Below are 23,916 nucleotides of genomic sequence, written 5' to 3' on the forward strand. Positions count from 1 at the left end.
GGTGGGGACTTCCAAAGAGCTGATATTGTCCTCAAGACTAACTGCGGTGGAAAAGAGGGATCCCACCAAGAGAGTGACTATGGGGTAATATATCCCAAATTGGGTATGGGATCAGATTTTGCCCTGGTGTTTGTGCTTTGCAGCAGTTTTGCAGAGAGGCACATTTACCTGTGCACATGACATTGTTGTGGGGTCAGAAAGAGAGCCCTGGTCACTTTGGTTCTAATCCAACAGCTCCAGTCAGCCAGGCATGGGCTCACTTTGGTTTTACACAAGCATAAAACTTTACTTGAAACCTCCTGGAGTTTTCCTTCTTGGGTTGGGGATTTCACCAGATTTGTTTACCTTACAAAAACACACATGTGGAAAGAGTATAAAAAGGTTAACCGCGTCGACAGTGAGCGGCAGCAAAGCATGGTGCAATAAAAGCTTGAAAATATTGCCAGTTTCAGAGAAAGTTCAGACAAACAATCCCTTCACAGCAGTGGAAATCGTGCCACGATCATTTTCCGCCCTCTCACACTCGACAGCCTATTTTATGACAAAACCTGCAGCTAAGAGTAGTAGGGTTTTCCCCTTCACACAGCACCATTGGGCTGATGAATCATTGTCCCTTTTTAGCCAATAACTAAGTTGAGACCCGTGCTTTTTCCTCCCGGTCGCCTGAAGCCATCCTCTCCCACCAGCTGCCCCACAGGAGCAGCAGCACGGCTTGGAGAACCCCAAAAGGCCCAGCCAAAACCCACTTTTGAGGCAAGCTTGCCCCCAAGCTCCCAGCTGGGGACCCACAGGGCGGCCCTGGCTTTTAGGGGAGAGGAGGCCCAGGGCAGCGGGGCTGAGGCCTAGGGCGGTGGTGGCCCCTTCAGCTACCAGAGCGTGTACGTGTAAGGAGTGGGTGTGGGTGTAAGGAGTCGGTGTGGGAGCGCGTGGGGGTGTGTGTAGGGGGAAATGTGGTGGCTGCGGCTCCTTTAAGGGAGGTCGGGGCCAGGACCGGTGCCATGGTAACGGCTTGACAGCCGCGACCGGAAGTGATTGGCGGGGTTAGAGGTCGCCGCTGGCAGCCGGGAACATGGCGGCAGCGGCGGCCCTGGCGACGCTGGGCGCTGGCGGCGGCTGGGCCGCGCTCCCGGGGCCGGCGGTTCCCTGAGCGGGGCGGGGAGCCTCCTAACGCCGCGGCGCTGCCCCGTCTCAGGTGAGGGCGGGCGGGCACGGGTGCTCCCGCGGCGGGAGGCGGGCCGGGCCGCGGTGCTGGCGGCGGGGTGATCCCTCGCGGCACCGCGGGGCTGACCTGCGGCTCCGGGTCTCCGCCGCTGGCCCGGCTTTGCCGATTTTTTTTTCTCGCCGAGGTGCGGCCAACCGGACTCTCTCACCTGCCCCCCGTTTCTCCGCAGGCATGGTGGCCGCGCTGTAGGAGGGCTGGGAGCCGCGGCGATGCCAGGCGAGGAGCCGCTGGAGGAGAGCGCTTGAGCTTGTCTGGGGATACGTTCAGTGTGTGTGAAACGTGTACGTTACCGAAACCTTGCTTTCCCTACTGCTGTTTTTATTACACCTAGAGGAATAAACGGAGGCTTGTTGCTATAATCTCATGCTTAATATCTTTCCTTTTGGGAAAAGTAGCGTCTCTTGTTATGACTGGCACATACACAAAAGTCAGGCAGGTTTTGCCAACTGTAGCTGAGTGTTTTTCCCTGTTTACTGTGCCTATCGCCGATTCTCCCGTTGGTACTGGTGTGCATACTGCTAGATTTGCCCTCTGGCAAAGCTAAACTTTGACCTGAATGGTCTGTTGTGTAAGAAGTGCAGGGTGAGTATGAGAACAAGGCATGTAACTTTTCGTAATCAGGCTGTTCAGAATATAACTGTGGCTGCAAAAAGCTGCGTACTGAAAACAAATACTAGAATTAAACTATGCGTACAGATTCACATTGGTCCTTATGTGTATTCATTGTGATTCAGTACTTGGTTGTCATTAGACTTTTATTTTAATCTCTGCTTATGCTAGTGGATAGAATGGACTATGCTCACATAATTGGTAACATATTTTGCCTATTGATTGCTAAGTATTAACATATCTCATTTACTTCATAGTAGATGTCTCTTGTTTTGAAGACATCACCCACACTCTGCCTTTGGACCCGTAGTCTTTTCAGTAGTAGTTACCACAGCCATATTTTAATGTTTCTCGAATACAAACTTACTCCGCTGTAACATAGAGAGATTAACAGATAGTCTGGGGTTTTTTAGTAATCTTCTTACTTTACAAATGGGGAAACTAGGATAAAAAAAGAAGGAAAGCCAAAGTACGTCTTAAATTGAACACAGAAATCTGAAGCGGGTTGGTTGACTTTGTAATCAGATTTTATAGTATTATCTAATACTTTGAATGCAAAGCTTCAGCAGCAGCTGTACTAGCTGGCTCCTCGGCAAATCAAGGTACAGTTCAACAGTGTGAACACATAGTTTGGTCAGTGGGTGGGCTGCAGCTGAAGAGTGTGGTCTCTTCTTTGTGGCCACTGGCCATAGGTTTACTGCTACTCTCTTTGTAGTGGATTTAGTGGTTGGATGGTTGCAGGGACAGTTAATCTAACAGTCTTAGGGGGATGGCTTTCTGTCAGATGTAAGCTATTCTAATGAGTGTTTGCTCTGATATAAATGAAAGCTATTTCTTTGCACTAATGTAAACCAGCTATTGGTGGAGTATAATGTGAAACTGCACCTCAAGAAACCAAATCTCAGGTTGGTCATTCAGAAAATCAGGACTACACTTAGATCTTCTGAGAAGTTTGGATTAAAAAAAAGAAAGGTCACCCATGTGCAGGGAATATGAAGTAAGAGTGAAGGGAGTATAAGCCTATGAAGGAACTTTCCCATCTTTCCAGAATCTTGTCTCCGTTTACTTCTTGCCAAACAGTTTCTGGGCTGAAAAAAGGAAGTCTCTTACAAAGCCTTATTTAGACCTCAGGGGCTGGTCCGCAATGTGTACTTAGTGAGGCAGGAATCTTGAAGGAAAAATAATATTGTATGCTATTGTGAAAGGCAACTGAAGTTGCACGGGGAAACCTTGATTCTGGTATGTTCCTACTCCTCAGTCTTGATGAGTTTTGCTTCCATGGAGTTCCCTACCCTCCTCGCATAAGCAATCTGAAAAGAAAATTGGAAGTGTAATAAGGTGTCATCCTCACATCCACCTGGGGTTTTAGAAGTGTTAGGGTTACTTGATCCAGCAAATCCTTTCTCCAGTTGCTAAGGTGGCAGGCTGTCACATGTTTCATATGTTTCTGCAGAGTCTCTACTTCTTTGGCAGATATTTTTAATAATGCCAGGCTAGATTATTAGTTGCCTGAACTGTCTCAGGTGCAGATCGTCTTGTCCTTCTTCTGGCTTTCTATTTGATTCTGTCTAATACTTCTCCCTGTAGAGTTTTGTTTGGGCAGTCTCATTTATGTCCTTTCTTTCCTGTCACTTGTCCTGTCCTTCAATGTGCTGTTGCCTCTCACTCCTCCCACCTCTGCTTTGCCAAAACAAACCTTTTCCTTTTGTTGGCTGCTCCTTCTAGCTTCTCAGGACATGCAGAGTCTTTGTTTCAGTTTATGCTTTCATCCTACCTGGTCATTGTTTACGAACGATCTCTGTTTTCCTCTGTCATTCTTTCCTTATTTCATTCTCCTCTTCTCCACTTACAGTCTTGTTCAAGGTTCTCCCTTCCTTGTTCCCTTGTTTCTTTAGGTTGTGGTGCTGAGAACACACAGACAAGATTCCTTATGTTCTATATGTGGTATTGAGTTCCATAATCTGGTTTAATGTTTTTTTTTTTAGCTGAGGAGAGCTGGCTTGTTAGCATTGCATGTGTGGGGTTTGGTCAGCACTTAAAACTAAGAGAGGAGAAAATCGAACCTTTAGAGAGTTGACTTTTTGAAACTGATCCCCGCTGAGTGTGGGCAAAGCCTTGCAGTTTGGTTTTACGTGACTTTTTATTGACCTGGGTAAAAAGCAAATTGCTTCTGAAAGACAGTTCTGTGTTATAAAGTCCATTGCTGCTGCTGCAGGGCACAGTGAGGTGCAAGAGTTAGCAGACTTCTTGAGAAGTAGACAAAATGTCTCTTCTTTTTCCTAGTCTTTTCTCTTAGCTGAACTAGTTTGCTTGTGAACTTATTTTGCTATAATAAACTTAATTTACTTACTTTGATTTGTTTGTGTTAGGGTTTCTTACTTGCTTAGGGGTTCAAAACTCAGGGAGTCTTTACTCGTCAATACAAAATTAATTGGTCCACTATGTTTGCACACTAGCCTTTCATGAGTTTGAGAAAATGAATTTGCCTTTAATCTGACAGTAGGCTTAGGTTTTCGGGGTTTTTTTTTTTTTTGGTGATTCCCCACCCTCCCCCACCTTCCCCCCCCCGCCTGGGGAATTCCTTGAAATGAAACTTGGTTTTTATCTTGCTGATTTTAAACATGCCTTTCCAAGACTTTGCATCTGTGCTGTTAAAATTCCCATGACTCTTGAGGGTTTTTTTTTTTTTTTTTCATTCTTTGGTATAATACTTACTATTTGTGTTATTTTGGGTATCAAGGGAGAACGTACTGCATTAATTCCAGTGGTTCTGATTGATACTCCTTAAGCTCAAGTGCTTTCCCATTGAGCTTGGTGGTTTTGTTGTTTTTAAGGCATCTAGCATATCTTACGGTTGAAAGAAGTCTGTATCTATTTGTTCTTCTCTTTTGATGTCCGTTTCAGAGGTGCCATGAAGGCTAAATGAATAGACTGCCTAATGACTCTATATGAAGCAGTTGTGTGGATCACTGCACGTTGCTCGTAGAAGGATAATTATTTTTTCCTGAAAATGCTCTGTTCTCTTATAAAAGTACTGTTTGAATCATAGAAGTGTTCCTATAAACTACTGTGTCCCCAGTTCCTCAGAGTTCCTGGGTGCTTTAATATATGAATAATTTTGTACTACTTCACTGAAACAATGAAACAATAGAGCTAGTTGTAGTCAGCAGAGTCAAAAGGTAACCAAACACCCAGGTTTTTACAGGAGAACAAGAAATAAAATACAACCAAGCCATTCATTTCTCTTGCCAAATCAAAGACAAACAACAGCAGGCAGTGCAGCTACTGACAAGTACACACAGTTGTGATTATTAAACAGGAATGGAGTTACTTTCATTTCCTGAAATCCTGTTAGTTGCATCAAACTGGTTATGGTTGTCACAGATCAAGATTTAAGTTACTGTTCAAAGTAACTGGAATTTGTTTTGGTTATACATGAAATGAACATACAGATCTGAGGTTAATGTGTGATTATTTTTTTTTTTCCTTCCTTTTAACTTTTGTATGGTCAGTGTGATAATGACTCCACCCAAACATAAATGTTAATTGCAAAGTAACAGAAAATACGCTGTGTAACACTTCAAATCTGTTACGAAGACCCTATCTGGTGTTTGAAGGTAAAAATGTTACTGTCTTGCTACATGTGAGAGCTTGTGTGAAATGCCTTGTATGGCCGCTGATGCGGTTTTAGGAGTGATAAAAGTGCTGAGGGTCCTCTGTTCAGCTTGATCAGCTCTTGGAGAGACAGAAGTAGTATATAAAAGATTCGAAACCTTTTTTTTTTCTGAAAGAAAATTCTTTCTATCTAAGTAATTAATTCCACATCGCTTGGTAATTTTGCTCTTAGGTTTCATTATGGTTACTCTTATCTAGTGTTGGTATTGATTTTTAACATCGATTTCCCCAGTCTCCACACAAGCAACGATCTACAGCTTCCATTTTTTTAGATAAAGTATTAGCATTATGTGTTTGAATTCAGAAGATAATTGCATATCTTGCAAATTACCCAATGGCTGTTTCATCTTGAAACATTTAGAAATCCATTTTAGTTTCTCGTAATTATAGTGTTTTAGTCAGACAGCAATCTAAACTTAGGACAGCACTTTGGCAGTGATATGCTTGTTTTTCTAAAATGAGCACAGTTTCTGTGGTTAAATTTTCCTTTCATTTAAATATAGATTTTAATCAGTGTAGGCCAAACTTTTCCAACCACATAACCACGTTTAAAATGAGCCCAAGCCATATTTTAAAAAGTATGTTCTCCTAATGTGATTTAACTCGTGTAGAAAAACTTATGCAGAACTGAATATTTTTAAGCTGATTAATGCTTTTGAAGTGTTTTTACAATTTATTTGCAAAAAACATTTATAAACTGGCTCAAATATTGCAATGAAACTAGTAGTATCAAGTCATAAATAGCACTGAAAGCACCTCCTGCTGTGCTTCTGAAATTTGAAAGGTAGCTGTTCAGAAAGAAACTGAAAATTCCGTTCATCAGGCAGTGGAGTTACAACATCAAAGTGAAATGCGTACTGTTTTTTCTGGACTTCCATGCAAGCATTGTTTTGGAGATTACTGCAGTTTTCATTGGTGACCTTGTACTTCTTTAGGCAGGGTATAGTTACTATTTTCCGTTGATAAGTTGTTCAGTTTTGTGTAGAGAATATTCAACATTATATCTATTCCAAAATCTATTCCAAAAGTGGGAACGGGTCAGAAGGGAATCTATTAGGTGGCTATTACAACTCCTTGAATTACTGCTAAATATTTGGTAGTTTCAGTTTCTAAAAAAGTATTTTAAAATTAAAAGGGGCAAAAAGCCCTCCAAAACTGTTACCAATCTTATATCCCTGTTTTTACCCAAATGCATATACCTAGAAAGTTTTCCAGCTGGTAGAGTGTTCAGAGCTCAAGGGAGTCAATCTGTCAGCAGACATCCATTCAGATAGACCATTTCTGCTGATCACAGGGAGGGTGAGATGCTTTCACAGAGAAATGTGAGGACAAAGTCATAAGAGGGAGATGAGTTGTGTGGATTTCCATTATATAGAATGCAGTGTGTTTTTATGTGAGGTGTGCTGGTTAGCTTTGATGCACCGTTTCTTTAGTAAAAACGGCGTAGAAAAGAAATACTGTCCTGGTTTGGACATGGAACTATAAGAAATCTGGCTTAGTTTTTCAGATGCTTTAATTTTATTATTGAGATACTGGAATGACTAGATTCTTATAGATTTTAATACTTAATTGTACAGTAATCATGGATATGTTCAGCTGATCAATTCCATTTGCTACCAAGATCCTGTTTATTAGGGTGATTTGAATGATCTGCTACAATGTAAAGAATGTTGGTTTTGAGAAAGCTGGTAATACTACAGCAATAGTATATTTGTCAGTGGTAAAGCTTAGTTTTTTCCAGTTGCTGCAGCTTTTAATAAACTTAATGGAGTAAACATTTTTTTTTATTTCACTCAACAATTTTTCTTATAAACAAGATTAACTCATTCCCACTGTACCACATGAGTTCTGCGTAAATCTCAAGCATTCAGCTCACTGAATAGCAGTTACACATTTTGTGCACATTGAAAAACAACTTCTAACTCTTCTGGTAAGATAAAGCCGGGAGACACTGTTGACCACATGCTGATCGTGGAAGTTAACTTTTCAAAGTGAACCAAACTGCAAACTGGCTTCCAACTTTCAGGCTATGGTCAGAACTTGGAGCTTGTTCCTAGTTCTGGTGTGTAAATTTTTTAGATTGTGTGTCAGCTGGAGTAGGTGGCCTTGTGCTCCAGGGAAGTCATCACTAAGGTCCTTTAACAAAGCCAAGGAAAACTACAAAAGATTTCTCAGAGAGTGTCAATTTTTTTTTTTTTTTTTTTTTTTTTTCCTTTTCCCCAAACTCTCCAGTCGTGGAAAATCTCTTTCTCTTGAGCACAGCATTTCAGAAAGTATGAGCTAGTACACTCATGCCAAGGTTATTAAGCCAATCTGTAAAGTCTGGTGAGGTAAGGATAATGATTGCCTTTCAGCCTCCTGCATAGACAGTAGCTTTCTTCTGATCTTCCATCTTCAGTGTGAAAACAACACTACATCTGTCAACTGAACTAGTGAATTCCCTTAAAAAGAAAACAGTTTCAGCAACTTAGGACAAGTGAAAATGATGCACTGCCAGTGAACTAATTGTGTGTAATTCATCATGAGATAGTGGAAACGATTAATGTTCTGGGAATTGGCATGCATTTCACATTTGGAAAGGAGGAGTTTGGTTTAATCTTTCTTAAATAATTGCAGACCATCTAGGAAGATGGAATGTAATGTTCTGGGTATGTTTGATCTTTCTAAACTTTGGGGATAGGGTCGGTCTTACTGCATTTTGTGCTGTCTCCATGAGATGGATAGGTTTTGCACTAGAGTTTCCTTAGAAAAATAATGATTTTTTGATCTGACTTACAAGAAGTGTTTTGTGTACTCATCTGTTTCTAACCATTGAAAGTGACAAAGGGTGTGTCTCCCAAAATTACAGCTTTGCTCAGAGAAGTGTGTTCTTGTATTAGGAACATCAGGTTTAAATTTTCACTTGAATACAAAGTTTTAAATAAAATCCTGACAGTTATCCACTATTTCCAGTACTTGCATGGGTCTGCTATTAATTTCAAAATGGATACTTCATTATTTTGTCGTAAATGTTTGTATCTTTAGATCCCAGTTTCCAAAATTTAATTAGAATAGTCATTTTTTGTTAAAACTTTCTTCACAGAAAATTGGTTTTTTATACTTGTTTTGTAATAAAGGTAGGCATTGTACTTATTGTGTCTTGGTCCTACTGTGAAGAAAGCATCTCAGTCTCTTTCCTAAATATTGAGAAGCATTTTCTTTTGCACTTATGTCGGTTACAGGGTTAGATGTTGAACAATATCAGCTCCCCTAAACAATAAAAAAAATCCAACTTTAAGACAATACTTTAACTGAATAACACATCTCATTTAGGTTTTGACAGTGAGTAAAAGAGCTATATATTTATCTTGTCTGCCACCTTAATAGTTTTTGAATGACAAATGCCTGAAAAGATGTCAAGAATTAAACAGCTGTATTTTTGTGTGTGTTCTTATTACAGTAGGTCATTGAAGGACCTTGAGAGATGACTGATCTGTAAAATTGAGACAAAGACTCTTTAGTTGTGGTAGTATGGAAGTTAAATATAGGCAAAAGTGAAGGTGACTTGAGTGGTCACAATAGGGCTATTGCTAAAAAGATTGTTGATAACACAGGGATACATATTATCTTCTGTCTAAAGGGAAAATAGCTAAAATTATAGGGTTTTTGTTAAAGTAATTGCAGTAGGCTTGTCTATTGAAGAACAATACTGCGTGATACACAGCACCCTTGTGAAGTAGAATATCTTAATATCTTTGAAAATACACTAATAGCAGTTATTTTGATTTAGTGAAAGAGCCTTAAGAAAAGCTTATAGATTTAGTAAGCTTTGATTGTGTCAGTTACATGTTAGTAAGATTTTCTTATGGTTTGCCTTCCCTCTGTGCCTTTGCAGGCTGGCAGCCCATCATCCTTCCACAACAGCGCTGTGCCCCTGAAGTGACTATAGCAAATACTTACCTTTTTTAAGGGAAGCTTTAAGCTATTCCCTCAAGTGTGTTCCGAGTCTTGTTTGTTTTATATGTAGACAGTGGAAAGTAGAGGCAGTAAATATGGCTGTTTTGTTTTTTTTATTAACTTTAAGGCATCCATTAAAATCTGCTAAGCAAACTAGCATTGCATATCTTCTCCTTAGCTTTGTTACAATGAGTGCTGGGCCTGCAGAATTAAGCTTGCTTTCAGAACAAAAGATTTCATTGTTGTGAGCAGAACGCTAACATGAGTTTGCATATTAGAAAGAAAGATTACATTTCCTGTCTCCATCTCTCACTCCTTCTTGAAATACAGAATTAGCTGAAAAAGGCATATTTAGGACAAGTTTTTGCTGAAGTTTAGAAATGTAATTTATTCATAAAGTAAAATAAGCAAACCTTAAAATTTAAGGAAACCATCTGGTAGCTTTGGATTTCAGTGTAGGGTATTCTATATGTACAGTATTAAAACCGATGACAATAATGTTTACTAGAAGTATTACAGAATGATGTATTTGCTGGGAGATATCCAAAAAATGGAAAACAGTAGTTGCAAAGTATTGTTGTACATTGAGTTCCACAGGCTGTAGAATGCTTTAGAATGAAAATTTTCAACAGTACTGAAAATTATTTGATCTGGCAGAAGAGTAATATTTTAAGGAATGCTTATAGCATGGCAAGAGGAAAGAGAAATTATCAGCAGGTATGTCTTCACTTGAATACTGCTGTAGCTCTCCAGCCATTTAGCTAAGTGTTTACAACCTTTACAGGGATTATATATTACAGATTTTAGAACAAATGCCTTTGTTTGGCCTCAGTATCCTGGAAAGATACCAGTTCCCAGGGTTTTTGCATGTGGAACCTTAGTTCTGCATGCAACTGGTGCAAGTCTCCCAACTCTTAAGAACTTAGCATTTGGTGTTAGTATGGAAGAGTGGCCCAGCCTTGGGAATTGCATCTTCTTTTGTGAGACCTAAATGTCTGTTCTAAGAGCTGTCAGGTTTCCACCAGACATGTACTGAAGAGCTAGAAGGTAAAAGTGAAGTTCACGTTGGAATGAGATCCGGAGAGAAGCAAAGTTGTGGGCAAGTATTTTTCCTTTTTCTAAATGTTATGTAAGCCACAGCCATATTAGTAATATTTCTACAAAAACATTATTGGGCTAATTTAAAGCAAAACTCTAGAACTGTTATATCCCATATGGCATGAAACATTCCTGCTTTTTCTTTTTTTTCCTGGTGTATTAAGTTCTTATACAGAAAGGAAATTAATTTTAGAAAGAATGTTATACATAAGCCATTTGAAACATTCCCTGTTAAGGAAATACCAGCTGTCAAGAAAGATGCATCCAATGTTAAGTTATATTAAAAACACTGTAAAGGAAATATTTGTCAAGGAAAAGTGGATTAATTAAAACATTTTAACTAGTTTTACTCTGGAAGGAGGTTAGGGAAGTTCTATATAAACCTCTCCTAACCACAACCATTATTAAAAGCCACCAATTTATTTTTTCAGAAGGAAGTTGACTTAGGTAAGTTATTCCCTAATGCAGAATAAAGACATTTTCTGACTCCAATGTAACTAGTAGAAAAAAAAAAAAAGAAGAAAAAAAGAAGACTTGGAGTCATTACACTTTATTAACTTTAAATTCTATAAGCTTACTTTGATTAATTCTTCTTGATGGACAGAATTTCTAGCAGAAAAAAAAAAGAGGGTACCTTTTCGGATTTTCGTATTAGTGTTTTTATTTGGAAATCACTTCTTTTATGAGCAATTAATAGCACTAGGAGGCATTATTTTGCTTCTGTAGAGGAAAATAGTGAAGTGCACATAAAAAGGAACTTGAATCAGGCATGTGAAACATTAAATGTGATAGGATTTACTCTTTCTTTAATGCGGTCTAGCCTGCTGGCTTTAAGGAGGTGTACACTGAATATGTAGATTTACTGTAATGATATGAAACATAAGCTTTTGGTTTAATTACCACTTTGCTCTTTTTCCCATTAATCTGTTGATGCTATCAGATCTACCATGAAATGTAGCAAATACAGAAACAGTTATGTCTGCTACCTTTCTAGATAATGCTCCAATTTTTTTTAGTTTATGTAAAGAAGTTGAAAGGGTGCTTAGATGTTATGGTTATGTGACCTACTTAAATGTTGAGTTTTTGATTTTTAGAAAATCATAAATAATATATATGAAAATGTTAGGTCTTCCTCTGTTTAAGATAACCTACCTTTTCGTTATAATTATTTTCTGGAAATTCATGAAGATCAGAGTGTTTTCTTTTGTCCCTTGAAAATACTAAATTACATTTCTCAAGTTACATGATTGCTATTAGAGATGAGCAGCTGTTATTCCTCAAAATTCTCTTTGCACTAGGATCGTGATCTTAGACTTGGTTAAAATATCAACAGAAACAGAGGTACCAGGTGATATATGGGCTAAATTTTTTAGTGCCACCCACATCTCCACATTTGAGAGTCTGTAATTCCATGAACACATTACCTTTTTTCCCTCTTAAAAAACTTACTGTTCAGGGTGGCTTGTATTTTAGGAATGCCTTAAAGATCTTAAAGAATGCGGTCTGTAGAAACCATTTTACTTGTTGTGCATACTTGATGTTTTGTACTGAACTGAATAAAGGATTGAAGATGACCATCTAAAGGGTTTTTTTTTTTTTTAGTTAAATGCCATTATGAGTAATTGGATTTTGCTCTTGTCGTAGTTCAGCCCTGATCAGGACCAGACTACAGTCTCTCTCTCACTCCCCCCACCCTCCGAGAGAATAGGGGGAGATGATATAAGAAAAATAGCTCGAGGTTTGAGATAAGGACAGGGAGAAAATTCTTAAAGTTACCAGTACGGGCAAAACAGACTTGACTTTGGGAAAACTATTCATTTATTACTAAAACTAGCAGGAGAATGAGACAGAGAATGAGAACTTCCCCCCACCCCTCCCTCTTCTCAAGCTTAACATCTCTACTACCTTCCCCGCCCTGAGCGGCACAGGGGGGAAGAGGGAATGGGGGTTGCAGTCAGTTCATCATGTGCTGATGAACTCCTTGCATTCTTCCCCTGCTCCATCGTGGGGTCCCACCCGTACGCCACAGTCCTTCGTGAAACTGCTCCGGCGTGGGTCATCTCTTCCACGGGGTGCAGTCCCTCCAGAACAGCTGCCCCAGCGCAGGCCCTCCATGGGCCACAGCCTCCTTCAGGCCTCCACCTGCCCTGGTGTGGGGTCCTCCATGGGCTGCACGTGGATCTCTGCTCCTCCGTGGACCTCCATGGGCTGCAGGGGGACAACCTGCTCCACCATGGTCGTCACCACAGGCTGCAGGGGAATCTTGGCCAGGAGCTGCATTACTCCTCCCCCTCCTTCTTCACTGACCTTGGCGTCTGCAGCTGTTCCGCTCATAAGAAAAGTTCTTCACAACAGGCTGCAGATGCCTCTCAGAATCTTTTCACATCATCCATCTCCTCTCCTCTCCACCTCTTACAGCCGGGCTGGGCTGAGTTGGGCCCAGTCGGCTGCCCGGCGGGAGACCAGAGAGTGAGGCCTGCAAGGCCCACGAGGCCCATGCCTCCATCTCTGTGCCTCTGCCCCCGCTCAGCTTCTTCAGCTTCTTCACATCTTCTGTTCTCTCTTTTTTTTTTTTCTTCCTGTTTCCCCCTTCTTAAATACGTTATCACGGAACATTCTGCTACCAATCGGCTCGGCCTTGGCCAGCAGTGGGTCCGCCCTAGGCCCGGCTGAGTCCACTAAACAAAAGTGGAGCAACTTCTAGCAGTTTCCTACAGAAGCTACCACCTTAGCCTCCCCTCCCCCGCCCCTCACTAAACAAAACCACAACAACTTTTTAGTTGGTAAGCAAGACACCTAACATTGTTATTGTTAATAACCAGTTGTGATCCTTCTATTGAATAGTAAGATTTCAAGTTGGACACCTATAAAATAAAGAAGATAAAGCTCTCACAGCTGCAACTGGCAATCTGTTTTATTGTATGCGAAATGATAGATATTAGAGATCAATCCTGACTCCAAAGAGAAGTAACTAGGCTGTGTTCCTGAATATAGTATCAAGACCACTAATCATGTCAGAGCTAGAAAAAAAAAATTGTCAGTATTCCAAGTTATTTCTACAAAGCAGTTAGCAATCATGAAACATTCTGCAGTTTGACTGAGTTATACAGATCCTACTTCATGCCCATCCCCTAAGTCTTACTTTTGTCCAGAGTGAAATAGTTCTTTGCGTATTTACGTATGCATGATAGAGCATATGGTTATTGTTACAAGGAGAGGAAGAAAATAGCATCTTCTCATCTGTCAGTTCACATTTTGAAATCTTCATTGTAGTAACTCTTGTGAAATTTGTATTTGCCATCTAGGACCATTTTTTTCAATTTCAGTCTGATGCCTCAGCAATCAAGATGAAGGATGTTGGTCAGGATGCCTTTCTTCTGAGAAATTAATACTGAACCACTATGCATTGACTGACTTTTACTGCCTGATTCGTGATAGACAGCTTTGCCCAATCTTTGTTGGCTTACGCAGTGAAGTTAAGCCTAAAAATGTACTTGAAGTTGTTTGATCTGAATATATCTTAGTATTTTGTGATGTTTAGAGTGAGACAAAGCTTATTTGATGAACTGGCAGACATCTTTACAAGTGGATAACTTGGAGAGATGAATTTTGAACAAGGTGTGAAGCTTGGAGTTTCTAGTCTGTTCTAGTTTACCTTATTTCATGGTCAGTTAAATATTTTCTTCAGCTTTTGATTGAGGATACAATAATCATCTTTACAGATGTATCTGTTTACAAGCTACAATTAATGTCCTGAATTTCCTGACAGTGAGAAATAATACTTCTCTATGCACTTTTAAAGTAAGAACTTCGGGGGGAGGGGGGTGGGGAGGGGTGTGGGGATGTTTTCAGTACTAAGTATACTTCTGTTACCTGTCTTGCATAATAGAAAGTGACTAAATTATATTATCAAAATGTATAATAGCTTCACCCAAATTGCAGGTTGTAGGTGTTCTTTAATAGGACATCTTGCAGTTGAGTTGAGCTGCTTCTTAATGTATAGAAAAATATACTTTCAGTTTAAAAGGGTCAGTTATGATATATCTTGATATCTTTTTCTGACTGTCTTTTCTGACATGGAAAGTTATAATGAGAAGTTATTTGACCATGTTAAGTGTTATGGGACAGTTGATAGATGAGTCTCATAAGCCATGTTATGTTGAGCTGCCGCCAGCCACTTTGAAATATTTTAAATCCCTGGTGTTCATGAACAACTGGAGGAGAATCCTTTTCTGATATTCCTTCTAGAAGGGATTATTATTTATTTTTGTTATAGTTTGGTCTAAGAATTTCAGTGAAGAAATTATGACATTTTTCCTTAGTGACTAATGCAGTCAATCCTGATTTCAAGCTTGGAATCTGTTACTGATAAAAAAAGGCTTATGATTATGCTGTTAGAGGTTTTTAGATCACTTTAAATTTCTTACTTCCTGTAAAATACCTAAAATCCCACCAGTATAAATCATAAGCTCTTTATCTATACACCTTAATTGTATTTGTTGGATGGAGAATCCTGTAAGAGCAATCTTGTGCAAAGCTAGTTTTGCAAGGTTTTTTTTTTGCTCTGTTCATTACACTTGTGTTAATGCTTTTCCGTTTCCAAACCCCTTCGAAGTTTCCAGTCTATCAATGTTTTGAGATGCAGAAAGTGACTGGTCTGAGTGTCTTTGTGCTGTATGGTTTGAAGATGTGATGTGTCTGTAGCAGCTGTCAAACTGAAGCCTGAAGCAATCCCAGGACGTTTATGCTGAGTTTACTACAGTGGCTTTCTCCACTTTATTTCTTACTCTGTCACCATTAATCTCTTTCCTCTTTGCCACAATGTTAGTAGTTAAAAATTCTGACATCCTAAGAAATGCTTATCAAATAACTTCTCATTCTGTTTGTCTATTATATCCTTTTTTGCATACTGCAAATTAGTGTAAATTGCTCTGGAAAGCACTATGAAAAAGTAATGGTTTAATATAAATAAGTGAAAAGGATCTTTCCGTTGTTGTTCACGTCTTTTAGTCTACCTAGATGCCTGGTATTGGGACCTCTTACCAAAATGTGGAGAGAGGGAAAGAGAGAGAGAAATGTTGGGAGATCAGTGAACTTCTTTGTTTTGGAATATATTTACCTTTTCCTAAAGTAATTTGAAGTATTTTGTTAGGCCATACTATGACACAGAACTGCTGAGACCTTATACACATTATGTAGAAGTGGGAACAGTTTCACTTCTTTCTCTCCTTTGTTTTGTTCTTGGCAATGATTGGTATGCAAATGTGAGCTTTATTTTCTTGATCTTCATGTTTTGTCTTTTAATCTCTTGTTAGTTTTTCTCTCAGCCTTGCAATATTGCAGAACAACATTATAAGCTTAATTATTTGCTTCATGAAGTTTGAACTGTTTGAAATGGAGCTGAGGACTGATGAATTTCTGAGTGACTTTTTAAGTGACTTTATAGTCTGTTAATTTTGCAGCTAGCAGGGAGGTATTTTCAGAAGCATTGTCATAATTCAGAGTTTCCTAAAAGTTGACCTTAATTATTCTGGTTTGATTCAGAATCAGGACCAAAGGAATTATTCTAGTGGTTAAAGACAGGAACCCCCTCATGCTGAATTTGGAGGGCCATAAACTCTATCCTATTGTTGTTGAAATGCTGTGCAGCAGCTAAGGGAACACTCAGAGGCTTAATTCCTAGCTAATAAGGACACTTCTGGATGCTTCCAGAAATTTTAGGGTCAAGACATACTGGAGAGAGTTCAGTGAAGGGCCACAAGGATGATGAAAGGACTGGAGCATCTGACATGAGGAAAGGCTGAGAGAGCTGGGATTGTTCAGCCTGGAGAAGAGAAGTCTCGGGGAGGGGGATCTTACCAGTGTATAGGACCAGAGGCAATGGGCATAAACAGAAACACAGGAGGTTCCTCTTGAACATTCAGAAAACCCCTTTTTATTGAGAGAGTTGGTAAGCACTGGACAGGTTGCCCAAGGAGGTTGTGGAGTCTCCTCGAGAGATATTAATAAGCTGACGAGACATGGTACTAGGGAACTGGCTGTAGGTGGTCCTGCTTGAGCTGGAGAGTTGGACCAGGTGACCTCCAGAAGTCCCTTCCAATGTCACCCATTCTGTGTGATTCTGTTGTGCAAATGTCATACAGTCTTTATTGGTTTGAGATCACCCATGGGTGAGTCACAAGAGAAGATAATTTATTCCTTTAAAGCTCTCATCAGCTTCAAAGGAGATGGCTACTTAGCTTAAAGTAAATTGCAGAATAAGGAGTGTTATTTGGGAAACAAGGTTCCTTTGCTCTTTTAAGTCTTAAGAAATGTGTGAATTGAGAACTGAAGCGGTAGTTCCAGTTGCTCTTAAGAGCAATGTAAATGTACATTGTAGCTAAGCCACCATAGGAAAATAATTTTTTTTCCTGAGGGGGGAAGGACAGAGAAGCACTTGCTGCATACTCTGTTTTGGTATAGGCTGTTTCTCCTCTTGTGTTAATGATCTTACGCTATAAGAAGGGAGTAAAGCACTTTAAACACAGGAAAATGTGGTTGTTAAGCCACAAAAAATAAGAGGTTTCGAGAGCATGCGTAGTATCAAAACCAATTTCTCTCATTCTTAATTTTGCTTTCATTTTGAGAGTGACAGTTTAAAGAAAATAGTAAAAAAGCGACTTTCCTTTAGGTGACAGAAATCTACTTGTCATTTTTGTAATGAAAATGCTCCCATTTTGAAATGCTTGTTTATTTTCACAAGTTTGGAGTGGCTCTAAATTCAGTGACTTCAAAACGTGCCTGTACATTTTAATTGGCCTTCTTGACACACATTTTGTTGTTAAATGAAACATTTTTATTGGCACAAAAATATTTGCCCCACCTATTTTCATTTGCTAGTGCTGGGAATAGTAACATTAAAGGCTGTTTAAAAATACATGAAGTGAGTTCTGGGGTCATTCCCCACCTGTTGTTTATTTTGATTTGTGCAAGAACAATGAAAAGTAATCATGCTGGGGAAGCTCTAGCATCTAAGTAGTGGTTTTGGATGCTATCATAACTGTGTTCTGCAAGGTGTAGATTTAGACCATTTACACATCAGCAGGCTTGGTTGGCTTCTTTAAGCAAAACTTGAGACTTCTTGGGTAGTGAACAGTGAATGTTGGCAAGAAAGGTCACTGCTTAGCTTTAGGGTAACCTAGAGTGCATTGTACTGAATTACGGAAGAAAAGACTGTACATACAGAAAATGTTTGATTAACTTCTCCTTCTCAAAGTGTCTTGACCTTTATTGAGTTCCCCAAGCTGACATTTTTAGAAGACTTTAGTACTATTTCCTTTCATTATAAAGTGTTTATTTGTGTATTTGCTCCCACATATTTCATTGTAGTCTTCTCTACCGTTTGATTTTCTTCAGCTACATTGGCATCTACATTTCATAGCAGCATGGTTACTGTAGTAGTGTAGTGATGTAGTCCTTTTTTATAAAAAACTATAGAAATGCATTTCTGTAAGTAGCAGTTATAAAATGAAAAATAAAGCAAACATGACTGGAAAAGAAAACTAATGGCAAAGCAGAAAAGCACTTACAAAAACATTTGAAAGACAGCATAATGTATTCAAATTAGGAGTAAATCAGATAGGATTCACATCCTATATCTTTCTATTTTTAGTTTTGAAATTATTGGCTGCATTTTCTATTTAAAGGTAATGGCCTATTTAGTCAGACTTAATGCAAGTGAATCATAGTATTGCATTGTTATTATATAAAATACTGATCGTCAGTTGTGTTTCTTACGCTCTTTGTATTTGGAGGGGGGAAAAAAACCTCTCTGTTCTGGAAGTTGCTCAGACATTTCGTAGTCTGGAGTGGTGATGAATAAATTACACTATAAATAATGCAGGCAACAGGAATACATATTTTTGTTTTGTTAGACTAGACTTCTCCAGTTGGCATCTTTCATTCCTTTTCTTTACGCCCCTTGTGGTGTTAGCAATGTAGGCTATATAAGATTACAAATAATTTTTTTACAAGGAGTCATTGCAGACTTGATCTTTTTACGTGACTGTTCATACTAGTTCTGCTGTCTAGGCTGGCAGCTCCCAGCTGTTCTTTAAAGGTCATGCCAGTGGTGCCCATTAACACGGCTGTGTCTTCCCTTTCAGCAGTTCCTATCCTGCTATTACTGCAGCAGAATGGGAGCTTCCTCCCAACAGTTAAAGACTGATTCGATCTTAGTAGTTGGCACCTTGGACCACTGGCCAGCTCAATGAGAACTTCCTGGCTTGGAGAGACAGCTTCTCAAGAGCATCCCTTGCTTTATAAAAACTGTCTGAACAAATCCCAGACGTAAGATCGAATTTTCTGCTTACTAGTTTCCTCCGCTTTAATACTATGTTGCCTGAAGCCTTTGACTTGTTTTACACAATCTAAGTGCTGTTCACAGCTAACAATGCTTTCTAGTAAGGCATTCCATAAAATCAGAACTTTTCCTTAGAACAAGATACAGAGTTTAAACTGTTTTATTTTACTTTAAAGATTTCAGGAGAGAGTGAAGGGTGCTGATGAGCATCACTGATCATTTGCCATTAAGGAGGTTACAGGCTTTTAATCACCTCGCTACTGACTGCTTGCTACTAATAGTTGAGTGAAGCCGAGGGTGGGATTTGTACCTTTGTCGCTCGAATGGGCGAGTTGTCTGACTGCTGTCGATCCTTTTTCTTTATGGATTTGGATACTGGGCAACAGTGAAGAAGGCTTTAAAGACTGCTGATAGAGCAAAGGGATTAGATCTGTTTATATAGAAGAGAAGATCAGCCTGCTAATGAATGAGTAATGTTGAGAAGGATATTGCCCATGTATTTTATGGCTTAAGATAAATGTTAACAGGGACTAAGAATAAACCTGCCATCACTGCCTACTGCAGGCTTTCTTCCTGCACCTTCTTATGAAGTGCATGGTTCAAGACACTGTCAGACAGGGTGACTGGCTAGACTACTGCTGATTCAGTTTGGCAATTTCTCTGGTTTTTCCACTGGTCATTTCTTTCTTTAACACCATACAAGATAACAAAGTCTCTTAGGTCAAGACACTGTAAATATTCATTTTCCATAAATGTTGTTCTGTTAAACACAAGTCAGATCTGAGTTTATAAAATCCTTTCTTTCTTCAGTCTGGGCAAATTTCCAGTTTTCTGAGGGCAAGCAGCCCAGCAAACACTCCTTCAGACAATTCCTCATCTTTCTCCCTTTTCCAGAATGAAAATCCAAAAATATCAGCAATGGGGACCAAAATAACAAAGGAAAAGTGGGTGTTGCCACTTCTTGCCAGGTTTTTTTTTGTAAATGTTCCTCTCCTTCCCTGTCCCAGAATAATAACAAAACTTCCCAAAGAATTCACGAAATAAACCAGACTCTTTTTCAGCCTCTGATCTAATTAAGAGTAGATGTCATCATGAAAATGCTAGAGAACAAGTACTGTGAAGGGTATACTTTTTATCTGACTATTAAGGTTTTATTCCTCATCTGTTAAGGCTGCAAGAAATCCAAGGGCAACTGCTAGGTATTTTATGATGCTCAGCTGTTGTTCTTGTTTCTAGGATATCGATTGGATTGATGCTAGTTGCTCTTCTTTTGCTTGATAGTGAGAGTCTTAACTGGGCCATGAGTGGATAGATTCTGTAGTTTGTCAGACTGGAGTGACATACTGTTACAAAGAACTGGAAAACCAGGGGATACAAGCTTCAGAGAGAGTGATCCTAGGCTAGAGGTTCTCTGACCCATGTTTGCTTGTTCCTCCTCCAGTGTTGGTGACGTGATCAGAAGTAGTAAGTAGGGTGAAGGGGTGCAGTAGGCAGTGAGATCCAGGAATCAATGTTAAGGTGGGATTAGAAACCAAGACTGTGCTGGCAGAATGAGTGTCGTAGTTCAGCCCCGATCGGGACCAGACTACGCAGTCTCTCTCTCTCACTCCCCCCACCCTCCAAGAGAATAGGGGGAGATAATATACGAAAAAAAACGGCTCGAGATTTGAGATAAGGACAGGGAGAAAATCCTTAAAGTTACCGTTACGGGCAAACCAGACTTGACTTTAGGAAAACTATTCATTTATTTCTAAAATTAGCAGGAGAATGAGACAGAGAATGAGAGAACCTCCCTCCACCCCTCCCTCTTCCCAAGCTTAACATTATCTCTACTACCTTCCCCTCCCGAGCAGCACAGGGGGGAAGAGGGAATGGGGGTTGCAGTCAGTTCATCACGTGTTGTTTTACCCCACTGCTTCGTTGTCGGGTGTCCTGGTTTCAGCAGGGATGGAGTTAATTTTCTTCTCAGTAGCCGGTGTGTTTTGGATTTTGTGTGTGAAGAATGTTGATAAAAACATTCTGATGATATGAGTTGTTGTTAATGAGACCAAGGACACTGTCTGGCTTTCCAAGTCTCGTTAACGTGCAGATGCGGGAAGCTGGGCAAAAGACAGACAGAATAATTGATCCAAACTGGCCAAAGAGAGTATTCCATGCCATAAACGTCATGCTCAGTATATAAGTGGGGGTTGCCCATGGGAGGGGGCATCATTTTCAGTTATTCCTTTTCTTGTCGGGTATCCGTTTGGGCACCCTTGGCATCTTTTTTCTTCTCTCTTGCTTGTTGGCATTGTTCCCTCTACCTTGCTAGCTTGCTCTTCCCCTTTGCTTGCTGCTCGGTGTTGTTCCTGTGATCGCTGCTCAGGACGGGCTGCGTCGGTCATTCGGACATTGGGTGGTGAGAAATTGTACATTGTTCATTTTGTATATTTTGTATATATTAAAATCCTTATATCCTGTTAGCTTTGTAGTTTTTAGTATTTTTAGTAAACTGTTTTTATCTCAACCCACGAGTTTTCCTTTCTTCCCAATTTCTCTCCCCTGTCCCACTGGGTAGGGGGAGGGTGAATAAGAAACTGTGTGGTGATCCGGGCTAAACCACCACATCGGGGAAAGACCTCCTCACATTCCTCCCCTGCTCCATCGTGGGGTCCCTCCCACGGGCCACAGTCCTTTGTGAAACTGCTCCGGCATGGGTCATCTCTTCCACGGGGTGCAGTCTCTCCAGAATGGCTGTCCCAGCGGGCCCTCCATGGGCCACAGCCTCCTTCAGGCCTCCATCTCCCCCGATGTGGGGTCCTCCATGGGCTGCAGGTGGATCTGTGCTCCTCCGTGGACCTCCACGGGCTGCAGGGGAACAACCTGCTCCACCATGGTCATCACCACAGGCTGCAGGGGAATCTTGGCCAGGAGCCGCATTACTCCTCCCCCTCCTTCTTCACTGACCTTGGCGTCTGCAGCCGTTCCTCTCAACAAGAAAAGTTCTTCACAACAGGCTGGCAGATGCCTCTCAGGATCTCTTCACATCATTCAGCTCATCTCCTCTCCACTTCTTGCAGCCAGGCCGGGCCGAGTTGGGCCCAGTCGGCTGCCTGGCGAGAGACCAGAGGATGAGGCCTGCGCCTCCCCCTCTGCGCCTCTGCCCCCGCCAAGCTTCTTCACATCTTCTCTTCTCTTTATTTTTTTTTTTTCCTGTTTTCCCCTTCTTAAATACTTATCACAGAGGGGTTATCACGGGACATTCTGCTACTGATTGGCTCGGCCTTGGCCAGCAGCAGGTCCGCCCTAGGCCCGGCCGAGTCCACTGAACAAAGGGGAGCGACTTCTAGCAGTTTCCTACAGAAGCCACCACCTTAGGCCCCCCCTCACTAAACAAAACCACAACAATCAGTTAATACAACTGAAGGGCCAAAGACCACTGCTGAGAAGCAGAATCCGAAACTAAGACCGAATGATAACAAGAGAGACAGGAAGCCAGGTTTTAAAGCAAGAATCGGGATGTTATCTGCAGCTACAGGATAACTGTTTGGGTTTCTTCTGTACCAGATGTGTAAAGCAAGTATTAATGGAGTTCACAAGGTCAGTTCTTTGACTCCTTGAATGCTGGTGATTGGCTGCAGCTTGTCTGTTTTGAGTTGCACGTGCTGCTGTTTTCTACAGGTCATTCTTATTTTATTTGAAATTCTTGGGATTACAATGAATGCACTATTGTGAGAGTTGAAAGAGAATTTTTTTTTTTTTCCCCCAAAAGGTGTTTTATATCAACAAGTCATTGAACTTAATAACGTTCATACATGTGATAGGAAAGAACAATATTTTCATTGGTGGATTTACTAGAGGAAGTTCTGCTGCTTGGCTTTACGTATTCAAACTCTGTGAGATTGCTGCCTTTTGATCTGTCAGATCTACATGACTGACTTGTATAAAGTAATGACTGTGCATGAACTGTGCATGACACATTCAAAGACAAATAATTGATTCCTTGAAGCCGTTTCTGCGTGTGTGAGTTTACCGTGGGACTTGTGACCTCCCTAAGATGTTTTTTGAGGATCTTAATTTTGAGCATTCTCCAAAGGGCAAGTATCTATGAAGTATTTCCAGGTCAATGACTTGTCAGACTGGAATTCCCAAACCAGAGGGAACAGTCACCCAAACTGAGACATAGTCTAGAATCTGAGGACCATGTCTGTGTAAGTTCTAATGTCAGTTCCTGTACTTCTGCTGCTGTTTTGATTGCTGATATAGTTTCTGTTTGTTTGGGGTTTTTTTTAATTTTTTATTTGTTGTTGTTTTTTTTTTTTATTTTGGAGGCTGTAAAAGCTAGAAAATTTGATTCATTGAGTCCAGGCAATGTCTCTTTTGAAGACTCCTGGAAAATCACACTTGTTCTAGAGACAAACACAATGTAATTTCAATAGCAGAATCCCTTTGTGAGCCTTCTGAAAACAAATGTTTTGCATGAGGGCTCAATTTTTCTTATTCTGAATTCATTCAAACAAATTACCCTGCAGACTCTTCGTGGTAAACTTTTTCTTGAGAAAGCCTTTTCTTGAGCCCTGTTCAGAATCAAGATTGAATCTGAGTGCAGTTTAGAAACTGCAAAGGGTGTAAGTGTGTGAACAGGTAAATGTATCAAGCTGAGCACTGTGCCTCAGTTTTCCGAGATGCTAGAAAGATCAGTGTCTTTTAGAGCTTCCAGCTGTTGTTTCCATCTGTTCTCCAAACTACTGTGCTCTCCATAGAAAAATATGTTGACCTGGAACAGCAAAGCAGCTTGCTTTTCTTTCTTTAATTAGGTGATGACTTAGATATTTACAGAGGAAAGAAGATAATTTGCAAAAGTAAAGACAATTGATAGTAGGGGTATTGAGGACCTCTCTTCATCTATAGGGATCTTTTTTCCCCTTCTGCATCTGAACAATCCCAAGTTTTTTGTTTCTCTAGTGCAGGATCAAAGATAGAAGGCTGGCCCTGAGTGTCAGGGAAGGAACTAAGACATAAATCCAAATGACCTTATTGGGACTTTGACACACTT

At 40.2% G+C, this 23,916-nt stretch overlaps 1 protein-coding gene across 3 annotated transcripts in view; it reads left to right on the forward strand.

The window, feature by feature from the left end:
* Positions 1-1,051: 1,051 nt before the first annotated feature.
* LCLAT1 (lysocardiolipin acyltransferase 1) overlaps positions 1,052-23,916 on the forward strand; it is a 125,264-nt gene continuing 102,399 nt past the window's right edge. For all 3 annotated transcript variants that reach the window (XM_086744930.1, XM_086744931.1, XM_086744932.1), the window contains exons 1-2: positions 1,052-1,192; positions 1,392-1,503. The gene's annotated coding sequence lies outside the window, so the exon portion shown is untranslated. The remainder of the gene's footprint in view (positions 1,193-1,391; positions 1,504-23,916) is intronic.

Source organism: Chlamydotis macqueenii, chromosome 3 (genome assembly GCF_036417535.1).
Source record: "Chlamydotis macqueenii isolate bChlMac1 chromosome 3, bChlMac1.mat, whole genome shotgun sequence".
Classification (NCBI taxonomy): domain Eukaryota; kingdom Metazoa; phylum Chordata; class Aves; order Otidiformes; family Otididae; genus Chlamydotis; species Chlamydotis macqueenii.